Source organism: Lactuca virosa, chromosome 4 (genome assembly GCF_052849685.1).
Source record: "Lactuca virosa cultivar CGN04683 chromosome 4, Lactuca_virosa_CGN04683_v6, whole genome shotgun sequence".
Taxonomy (NCBI): domain Eukaryota; kingdom Viridiplantae; phylum Streptophyta; class Magnoliopsida; order Asterales; family Asteraceae; genus Lactuca; species Lactuca virosa.
Window position 1 is genome coordinate 535,875,570 of NC_136429.1, and position 11,279 is coordinate 535,886,848.

Sequence of the window (11,279 nt, forward strand, 5' to 3'; positions counted from 1 at the left end):
AAGGGAGGCTGCAAGAGAGACTAAGGGGAACAAGTGATCCTTAAATAAGGTGTAAAACCCCGAAAATTAGGGTTTCACCTTCCAGCTCCTACTCGTCGAGTCCCTTCTTGGACTCGGCGAGTAGATCACTTAAACACGTAGACCAACCCGCTGCTACTCGACGAGTCGGGTAACCAACTCGTCGAGTAGACCTTGAATTAAAAGTTCTTATATTCAAAAGAAATCAATACCTGAGAATCGGGGCGTTACATATTTCTCTAATTATCATTTTTTTTCATTATTTAATTTATACATTAAACGTATATTATTTCACCTTGTTGATGTGTTAAATGTAGTTTTTTTTATTGTTCGCTTGTTTGTGTGTTAAACACGTTCATTACCATTATTATATATTATCATAATGTTTATAAATAGTATTATTATTAGCACTGTTAGCATGATTTTTAATTGTTTGTGTTTTAAATATATAAAAACAAAACGATCTAAAAAAAAAGTTTTAAGACTCGAATATTGAAATAATAATAATAATAATAATGATGATAATAATAATAATAATAATAATAATAATAATAATGGGAATAATAATAATAATAATAATAATAATAATAATAATAATAATAATGAGAATAATAATAATAATAATAATAATCATCGAAAAAAGAAAGTGTAAAAGTAACAGGAAACTAATCGAGTAAGGATATGGCATACCCGACTGAATGGTAAATATATTAGTTAATTACGTGCGAGATCCGAGTTTAATTCCGACCCCAAACCCATTTTTCTTTATTTTGTGTAAACAAGATAAAAGTTGTTTGAGACTAATCTAGTAAGGATGCGGCATACCCGCCCGTTTGGTAAGATTGAGGGTTATATCTGTGTGAAATATCCCCAAAATAGGTTTCCCTCTATCTCATTTTCACTTTCCCCCTTCTCTTTCATAGTATCGCACCCACTCCCGCCTCCTACCTTTATGCCCGTTGCTTCGATCCTCCCTTCGTCATTTTCCAGTCGATGAAGCTTGCTCCGCCGGAGGTTATTATCGTCGTCGTCTTCGACAATGGTATAGATAGAGGCTGCCCCTCTTAGCTTCGGTCACCCGACTGTCTATGCCCTAAAATCGGGAATACCTCCTCCCTTCACTCATTCGATCGTTGTCTCTCTCAATGGGTGATTCGCTTGACGACCTTCACCGTCGATCTCCTCCCTTCACGACCTTCACCGCCGGCCGCCTCCGCAACCACCATCTTCTTTGCCGATGTTGGTAGGGGCTCGTCTCCGAGACCTAATCGGGTAGTTCACCATGACAGTGCCCCCTTTCACCCTTCTCTCAGTTGATCCACAGTTTTCTGCTTGCTGTTTACCACAACGAAGACCAGCTACCGTGGGACTCCACAACAACACCACCTTCACTGTCGGTGCTGCTTCGATTCCCATTCCACTGTGAAAATGGTGATGTAAAAAACACCTTCCAATACTTCAGTTATTGAACTTTCGATTCTAGGACGAGGACCATTGAGCCAGAGAGGTAATTTCAGATTGATTGTATGGTTTTTTTCGGTGGTATTGAGTCTCAATCATTATGTAATTAGTTTCCAATATGTGTAATATGTGATTTATCTGATTTTGGTATGTGTTGATGTTTGATTTGGGTTTTGCCATCTGTGGTGTGAATAGGGTTCTTTGCAGCTAAGCATAAGAAAACATGGAAGGAGTTTATTTGTTACAATGATACCATAGGTTTGTTTGCTTCTCGTTTTTTTTGTTTTAATATTTGGCATTTTGTTTTTTTGACTTGTGCTTTGTGTTATGTTGCAGGAAGATGCAAAGACTCTTGATAGAAATGCTACAAACAATACACAGTTTGAGGTGTGTATTTTTTTAGTGCCTAAAATGCAATTCATTTTATGACAGTGATGATTTATATCTATTTTGATTTGGGCTTTTATAATTTTAGCAATTCAAAAAAATGATTTGGCTTATTTGTATGAATTGAATTGGTTTGTATTTAAGTTACTTCTATCTATTGACTATTGTAAAATAGTTACTTACATTTGCAAAAAAAAACATTTTTTTTAAATTTCTAAATACTTCTACTAACTATTATTTTTATTTGTCAAGTAAAAATGATATGGAAATGATACATGTTAATCCAAATTGATTGTTTTGATAAAAAATAATTGAAAGGCGGTGGTTGTAAGCATTATATTTTATTTGTCTAAATACTTCTATTAACTATTATTTTTATTTGTCTACCTACATATTATATTTAATTTTTTGCATCTAAGTATGTTATGTTTATTTTATAGGCGATGGTTGTAAGCATTGATCCTGTGTGGACAATATTTGACTAGTGAAGATGAGGTTGGATTCAATGCTATTAAACTAGAAAACCTGGGTGAGTAAGAGTAGAATTATCAATTATGTATTTTATGTTACTTATATAATAAATTTGAATAACTTATAAATTTTTTGTTTTGTTAGGCCCAAATGAGGAAGAGCATGTCTGGTATCAGTGCACTACTGTAAGTGTTGTAAATAGCAACATATTTTACAGTTTGACCAAATTTTTTATTTTGCTGTATAGATGATGTTTATTGTAATATTTATTTTTGGAAAATGTTGTTTTTGTAATGTGTTAAGCACTTAGTAATGCATTTGACATTTTGTAGTTTAATGTAATGAATTTTTATTTCATTTTGACCAAACTGATTGTTTTTTTTTGTTTTTTTGTTTTTTTTTTGTTTTTTTTTAAAAGGCATTTAGTGACGGAATACCTACGGAAAGTCCGTTGCTATGTTGGTCTGTAGCTATTCCATAGGAAAAAAGTCAATTTTGGTCAAACTCAACTCGCGTGGGTAATCCGTAAGAAATCTGTAGCCATGTCTTTCTGTGGCTATTCCGTAGGAAAATAGTCAATTTTAGTCAAACTTTACACCCGTCGGTAATTCGTAGATATTCCATAGCAATTATTTTTCGTAGCTAATCTGTATATATTATATCTACGAAAAAGGCCGTAGTTATTCCGTATCTAGTCCGCAGCAAATCCATAGGTATAAATTTCCTACGGGCATTTATGCTACAGACCATTTTCCATAGCAAATTCGTAGGTATCGCCATATACCTACTGAATACATACGGATTGTGCCGTAGGGATTACCCCAATTTTCTAGTAGTGCTATATATATATATATATATATATATATATATATATATATATATATATATATATATATATATATATATATATATTGGTCCGGTTCCGGTGATAACTTTTTTTTCGGTGATGACTCATGAGGACACCATAAAAAAGTTGAAAAAAAATAAAAAAAAAATACAAATCATAAAATCGAGCATATTAATATATTAGAGAGAAAAAAAAATTGAAAATTTTTTTTGATCATTAAAATTGAATCATGGATCATAAAAAGTGAATCATGAATCATAAATATAAATATGATCCATAATTCAATTTTAATGATCAAATTTTTTTTTTCAATTTTTCTTCTTTTCAATATAGTATTTTGCTCGATTTTATTCTATATTGACACGATACCTATTTACAAGAAGACATTAAATTAGTTAAAGTAATTAAAAAAGCAGTTAAAAATATTAAATCATTAGAATTACCATTAGTTACTGATTACATAATAATAGAAGTTGATGGATGCAAAGAAGGATGGGGAGCCGTTCTCCTTTGTAAACCCGATAAATATAGCCCAAAAAATACAGAAAAAATATGCTCATATGCTAGTGGAAGCTTTAATAAGACAAGAATGAATTGGACTTCTATAGACTACGAAATACAAGCTTTAATAAATGCTTTAGAAAAATTTAAGATATTTTTACATAAAGAATTTACAGTTAGAACAGATTGTGAAGCTATAGTTCGTTTTATTAAAAATGATCAAAGTAAGAAAATAAATAGGACACGATGGATTAATTTACAAAATACAATACAAGGAAGTGGATATAAAATAAATTTTGAACACATAAAGGGAGAAAATAATGGAATAGCTGATATGTTATCCAGAAATATTAACAGATTATTTTCTGCAGATGGATAGTCGAAACAAAGGAAAGAACAAATTAATACAGCCTACACAGCAAAAAAAGAGTTCCTCTTCCATGAGCATTTCTTCAGAGGAAGATAGAAACACAACATCAACAGAAAAATTATTGGATTCAACAATAAAAACAGAATATCTACATAAACCCACACAACAAAACTCGATTCCTTATATGGAAATAGCGAGTACTACACATAATAATAACCTCTTGCAAGGATCTAGACCACAATCTCAAAATATTCAACATGCATATTATTGGACAGGACCTTCAAAAAAATACACAATATACACAGAACAGAGAAGCCGTTATAGCATTTGGTAACTGCACTTTACCAATTTGCTTCGATGAACGTAAAAAGTTTAGGCCCATGATTGGAGTAAACTTGACAGAAGACCAACAATGTTTGCTAGACAACTTATGACATATTCAGACAGTTCCACAGGCTTCATCATTTAAAGTTCAAATCCTCAATGCTTTAAGTTTTTACTTTCATAAACAGTCACCATTGACCCCTGAAAAACAAATAAAGAAGTTTACACATTATGTTATCATCAGGGGCACTAAAGTTGGGATTTTTAATAATTGGGCAACAGTCATAATGTAACATCCGGATTCCCAGGTATCTTAAATTATGTATTTTATTGAGTTTTGGAGAGAGACTCGGCGAGTAGGCGCTCAGACTCGCCGAGTAGAGTCGCGAATCTCCATCCGGGTTAATGACTGGACTCGGCGAGTCCATACGTGGACTCCGCGAGTCCATACGTGGACTCGGCGAGTCCACACTGTTTAATGAAACCCTAATTTCTCGGGTTTGGGGACTATTTAAAGGCCCTTATGGCCGCCATTTGAGGTCACCAGTCATAGAGAGAAACCCTAGAGTGCTTGAGCGTTTTGGGAGAGGAAGGAAGCCATTTTTTTGACCTTGGGAGTGTTGTTTAGCAAGAAGAAGGAGGTACTAGCCAAGAGGAAGCATAAGAGATTGCTATTCTGTGGATTTGGAGCTAAGATCTTCACATTTGAGGTAGTAATTCGACTCCCCTTCTGTTCTTATGATGATCATATGGATTTAGGGTTTCTTAGACCCTTTGTTGCTTAGATTTGAAGCCCAAATAGTCCCTTATGATGAGGAGGCTTTGGATCTGGATCCATAGAGGTCCAGAGAGCCTTATTCATTAAGCTTTTTGAATAACAATGGAGGCTATGACCTTGAGTTATGGTATTTGGGGCTAAATCATCATATATGATCAAATAGATGTTGTATGTGCATCAAGATGGAAACTTTACGTGGTTATTGGGTTTGGGAATGATAGATCTATTGGTTAGAGGACTGGATCTGACCTCAGGAAGTTGTTTGAGGATGTGCATGGAATGAACTCGCCGAGTCCATGAACGGACTCGACGAGTAGAGTCGGGTAGCCCCGCGACTCGCAACCTGTGACGACTCGTGGAGCATAGGGTTGACTCAGTGAGTCGGAGGGAATTAGAGGACTGGAGTTCAAGGCGGAACTCGCCGAGTCCATGAACAGACTCGGCGAGTTGAGTCGGGGTGGCCTCGCGATTCATGCCAGGTGTCACCCGTCGAGTAAGGGGGAAGACTCGACGTGTCATGCGAGATCAGAAAGATAGTGGGTACGTGTAGACTCGCCGAGTCGCCCAAGTGCACTCGGCGAGTCGGGTCAAAGTTTGACCGTTGACCTTTATTGACTTTTAGGGTTTGGTCAACTTTAGGGTCTTTGAGCCATGAGAGGGGTAAAATGGTATTTTACCCTTCTGAGAGTACTAAGAGGAGGAATAGTCTAGCCTTGAGAAATGTATTGATTCAGAGTGTTTATTTCATATGATTAGGCGGAGGCTAGACCCGACTTTACAGAGTTCGAGCTTTACCGAGTTAACCGAGGTGAGTCTTCTCACTATACTTTACCTAGAGTGGTAATTAGAGCTATGAGACAGAGTATTGTGTATGCTTTTGCATGATGTGATTTCTATGTGTTATATGCTATGTATGTTACAGAGTTTTCAGAGTTAGGACCGGAAGGTCCACAGAGTTAGGGTCAGAGGACCCATAGAGTTAGGGCCAGAGGGCCCACAGAGTTATGGGACTGGGGGGTCCCACAGAGACACTTTGACCAGAGTGTCAAACAGAGTTATAGCCTCGAGTGGCTAATATGTGTTATGTGTGGTATTTTGGGGAACTCACTAGGCATTTATGCTTACAGTGTTGTGTTATGTGTCTCAGGTACCAGCGAGGATCGCGGGAAGGCGCCGGCTTGATCAGTACACACGCGGGGAGATTTTATTATGATCTTGGGAGATGATGTTATGTGATACAATGGTGTTTTTATAACGATTATGAATGAAAACGTGTTTTATAAAATGTGAAAAATTGTTTTGAAAATTTAGGTGTTACAAGTTGGTATCAGAGCCTTGGTTTGAGGGATTCGGATTCATCTTCGGGCGTATCTGAACTCAAACTGAGGATTTGAGAGAAATTTTGATGACTAAAATTTTTTTTAAAGAGTAAAAAGAGTTTTGAGACAAACAGAGCAGAGCCGTGTGTACGATCAGCCAGCGCCCGAACGGTGATTTCCCAAAATACCCTTGTAATTAGTGTTATGAGATATATTATGTTATGATATATGATGAGTTATGCTATGCATGCTAGAGTAGACTAGGTATTCTTATTAGGACTAGAGTGGCCTGATATGTGATGCCTTAGTCTAGGAGTTTTGCTGCTAGGGATACTTGAGAGTGTTTAGATAGCAGCGAGGAGTTTATGAGAGAGCTGCTAGTGAGTAGCATATGGTTAAAGAGAGTAGAGTACTTGGGACTTGGGATCCAAGGAGGAGGACTTAGAGTGGATGCTGATGCGGTGTGGACGGTAGTATAGGGCCCGTACTACTGAAGACACCGGAGCAGTGCGCACCCTAAGTAAGAATCCATTGGGTACTAAGGAGCAAGTAGGGTGGAGTTATCGAGTGCGAGTATACTCGAGCGAGTCCCTGATATTTATTATGTTGTATTTCAGAGACATCATGGTTGGGACACGCCACACACCAGAGAGCAGTGGTACTAGTGATGAGAAGATCCGTAGGATCATTCATGAGGAGGTGGCTGCGGCCATCAGAGCAGAGATACCAGAGATGTTCGGGTCTATCAAGACCACACTGATAGAGACATTTGACGAGAGATACGCTGCTCTTTCTGAGGCTGCGGTTGCTGCGGCCACTGCAGCTATAGCTGCGACTAGGCCGCAGGGTGGTGATGCGTTGCTGTTTCGTGAGTTCAGCAACACAAAACCACCGGAGTTTGATGGGACCCAGGACCCGATTGCAGCGATGAGGTGGATATCAGACATTGAGGGGTGTTTCTTTACTTGCTCATCTCCAGAGCATTTGAGAGTCCGGTTCGCGTTGAACCAGCTTCGCTTGGGAGCGAAGGACTGGTGGAAGTTTGTGACGGCGCACTATTCGCCTACTGAGCTTGTTGCAGTGACCTGGGAGAGGTTCACTGCTATGTTCCGAGAAGAGTACGTTCCCCAGGTGGAGAGGGAGCGTTTGGCCCAAGAGTTTTTGACCCTCAAGTAGGGTACAGAGTCTGTTACAGTGATCACCAGGATGTTCCATGAGCGGGCGATGTTCTGCCCAGAGCACGTGTCCTCCGAGCAGGCACGTATGAGCCGATATCTGAGCATTTTGAGGAGGGATATACGAGAGTTCGTGGCGAACTCGACGTACCGGACATTTGCCGAGCTTCAGGCAAATGCCCGGAAGAGGGAGATAGAGCTGGAGACTCAGGCTAAGGAGGAGGCGGAGTCTCAGGGGAGGGATCGGCGACCGGCACAGTCTCAGCCGGCAGCCAAGCGGGCCAAGCTTGCCGATTCGAGATCAGGGAGCCAGAGGGGCCGCACTTGTGGCAAGTGCGGCAAGAGTCATGATGGAGTGTGCAGAGCAGGGTCTTGCTACAAATGTGGCAAGGAGGGGCATATGGCCAAGGATTGCCCCAAGGGGTTTGCAGTCTGTTTTCACTGCAACCAGACCGGACACCGGAAGGCCGAGTGTCCACAGTTACGAGGGTCAGCTCAGGGAGCTTCTCAGGGATCTGCTCCTGCTGTTGTTCGAGCTACAGAGAGTCGGCCGGCGAAGGCTGAGGCACCGAAGGCTCGCGGGAGAGCCTTCCAGTTGACAACGGAGGAGGTCCGCGCAGCACCCAATGTGGTAGCTGGTATGTATTCTTTCCTCTGTTTATTTTGAGTTTGTAGTGTTATGCTTATATTGTGATATGCGTAGGTACATTTCTTGTGTGTTCTGTACCTGCCTTGGTGTTATTTGACTCGGGTGCGAGTCGGTCTTTTGTGTCACTAGCGTTTAGTCAGCACATCAGTACCCAGCGTGAGGCGTTGAGTCGACCTCTACGAGTTTCCATAGCGGACGAGCGAGCGGTGTATGCTACTGATGTGATTCGAGGATGTGTACTCGAGATCTTCGGTGTCGAGTTTCCGATAGATCTGGTCCCGATTGCTATGGGGGACGTATGTGTCATAGTGGGCATGGATTGGTTGAGCCGTTTCGGAGCTGTGATTGACTGTGAGCGACAGTTGATGACGATACGAGACCCCAGTGGGGGAGTACTTACGGTGTACGGCGAGGGTTCCCGTTCTGGGTCAGCATTTTGTTCGGCCGCTAGAGCGAGGTAGAGTTTACAGCAGGGTTGTAGTGGGTTTGTGGCTTATGTGGTGGATACGAGAGTAGATGCAGAGAGACCGAGGTCGATCGATGAGGTCCCGATAGTGCGCGAGTTCCCAGATGTTTTCCCCGAGGAGTTGCCGGGTGTGCCTCCCGAGAGGCAGGTAGAGTTCCGTATTGATTTGGTTCCGGGGGCAACGCCTATCGCCAAGGCGCCCTATCGCCTTGCGCCACCAGAGATACAGGAGTTATCCTCGCAGCTGCAGGAGCTGCTGGGGAAGGGGTTTATACGGCCGAGTAGCTCGCCGTAGGGAGCGCCGATCCTTTTTGTCAAGAAAAAGGATGGTTCACACCGGATGTGCATTGATTACCGAGAGCTGAACAAACTGACGGTCAAGAACCGTTACCCCTTACCGAGGATCGACGATTTATTCGATCAGTTGCATGGAGCGTCTTGGTTTTCCAAGATCGACTTGAGGTCTGGATATCATCAGATGAGAGTACGAGATGAGGATATCCAGAAGACAGCGTTCAGGACTCGTTACGGGCATTACGAGTTCGTGGTGATGCCTTTCGGGCTCACCAATGCACCGGCGGCGTTCATGGATCTCATGAACAGAGTATGCAGACCGATGTTGGACCGTTCGGTGATCGTGTTCATCGATGATATACTGGTGTATTCGAGATCCAGAGAGCAGCATGAGGAGCATTTGAGAGAGTTACTTGGAGTTTTGAGATCGGAGAGGCTTTATGCCAAATTCTCCAAGTGTGATTTCTGGTTACGAGAGGTCCAGTTCCTAGGGCACCTCGTTAACCAGAATGGGATATTGGTCGACCCGGCCAAGATTGAGGCGGTTATGAGTTGGGAGGTGCCGAGATCCCCCACCGAGATCAGGAGTTTCTTAGGGTTGGCTGGCTATTATCGGAGATTTATCAGGGATTTCTCCAAGATCGCCGTGCCACTCACCAGGTTGACCCGGAAGGGTGTTGCTTTTTCATGGGGACCAGAGCAGCAGGCCTCCTTCGAGACACTTTGCCAGAGACTGTGCGAAGCCCCAGTGTTAGCCCTTCCGGAGGGGATGGAGGACTTTGTGGTGTATTGTGACGCATCGATATCGGGGCTGGGAGCGGTGCTGATGCAGAAAGGGCATGTGATAGCATACGCATCGAGGCAGCTGAAGCCTCACGAGACGAGGTATCCCACCCACGATCTGGAGTTGGGGGCTGTAGTGTTCGCCCTCAAGATCTGGCGTCACTATCTGTATGGGGTTCGGTGTACCATATACACGGACCACAAGAGCTTGAAGTACTTGATGGATCAACCCAACCTGAATATGCGCCAGAGGAGATGGTTGGACGTGGTAAAGGATTACGATTGTGAGATCCTGTACCACCCGGGCAAGGCTAACGTTGTAGCCTATGCCCTAAGTCGTAGGGCGGAGAGCGCCCCGATACGGGACGTTTGTATGAGATTGACAGTGATGACTCCGGTGTTGGACACCATCCGAGGGGCCCAGGCTGAGGCCGTGAGACCGGAGAACCGCAAGAGAGAGCGGGTTATCGGATATGTATCGGAGTTTGTTACCGATAGCAGAGGGCTTATGACCTTCCAGGGTCGGATCTGGGTGCCATTTGTGGGCGGGGCACGTACCATATTGATGGAGGAGGCACACCGATCGAGGTTTTCGATCCATCCCGGGGCCACTAAGATGTATTTGGACCTGAGAAGAGATTATTGGTGGCCCTGTATGAAGAGGGATGTAGCATGGGTTGTTGAGAGGTGCTTGACCTGTCGCAGGGTTAAGGCCGAGCACCAGAGGCCGCATGGTAAGTTGCAGCCGTTGGAGGTTCCCGAGTGGAAGTGGGAACAGATTACCATGGATTTTATCACCAAATTGCCAAGGACTGCGAGGGGCGTCGATGCAATTTGGGTGATTGTGGACAGGTTGACGAAGAGCGCTCACTTCCTTGCTATCAGTGAGAGCTCCTCCGCTGAGAGGTTGGCAGAGTTGTACGTGAGGGAGGTGGTATCACGGCATGGAGTGCCGATCTCGATCGTCTCAGATCGAGATGTGCGTTTCACTTCCAGATTCTGGAAGAAGTTTCATGAGGAGTTGGGTACGAGGCTACATTTTAGTACCGCATACCACCCCCAGACAGATGGGCAGAGTGAGCGGACGATTCAGACGCTCGAGGACATGCTTCGGGCATGTGTGTTGGATTTCGGAGGGAGTTGGGACACATACTTGCCCTTGGCTGAGTTTTCCTATAACAACAGCCATCATTCGAGCATCGGTATGCCACCCTTTGAGCTGTTGTATGGGAGGAGGTGTCGGACTCCTATTTGCTGGGGTGAGGTCGGGCAGCGTGTGATGGGTAGTACAGAGATAGTACTTCAGACGACTGAGCAGATTCAGCAGGTCAGACAGAGGTTGTTGACCGCTCAGAGCCGCCAGAAGAGTTATGCGGACAGACGTCGCTCGGGGCTTGAGTTCCAGGTTGGTGATTTAGTACTCCTGAAGGTATCTC

At 42.8% G+C, this 11,279-nt stretch overlaps 1 long non-coding RNA gene across 1 annotated transcript; it reads left to right on the plus strand.

Moving 5' to 3' along the window:
- The first annotated feature begins 854 nt into the window (after positions 1-854).
- LOC145103809 (uncharacterized) lies at positions 855-2,705 on the plus strand. The gene is made up of 5 exons (XR_013706883.1): positions 855-1,525; positions 1,675-1,737; positions 1,816-1,866; positions 2,307-2,395; positions 2,482-2,705. It is a non-coding gene; the product is annotated as an uncharacterized LOC145103809 (long non-coding RNA).
- Positions 2,706-11,279: the final 8,574 nt, after the last annotated feature.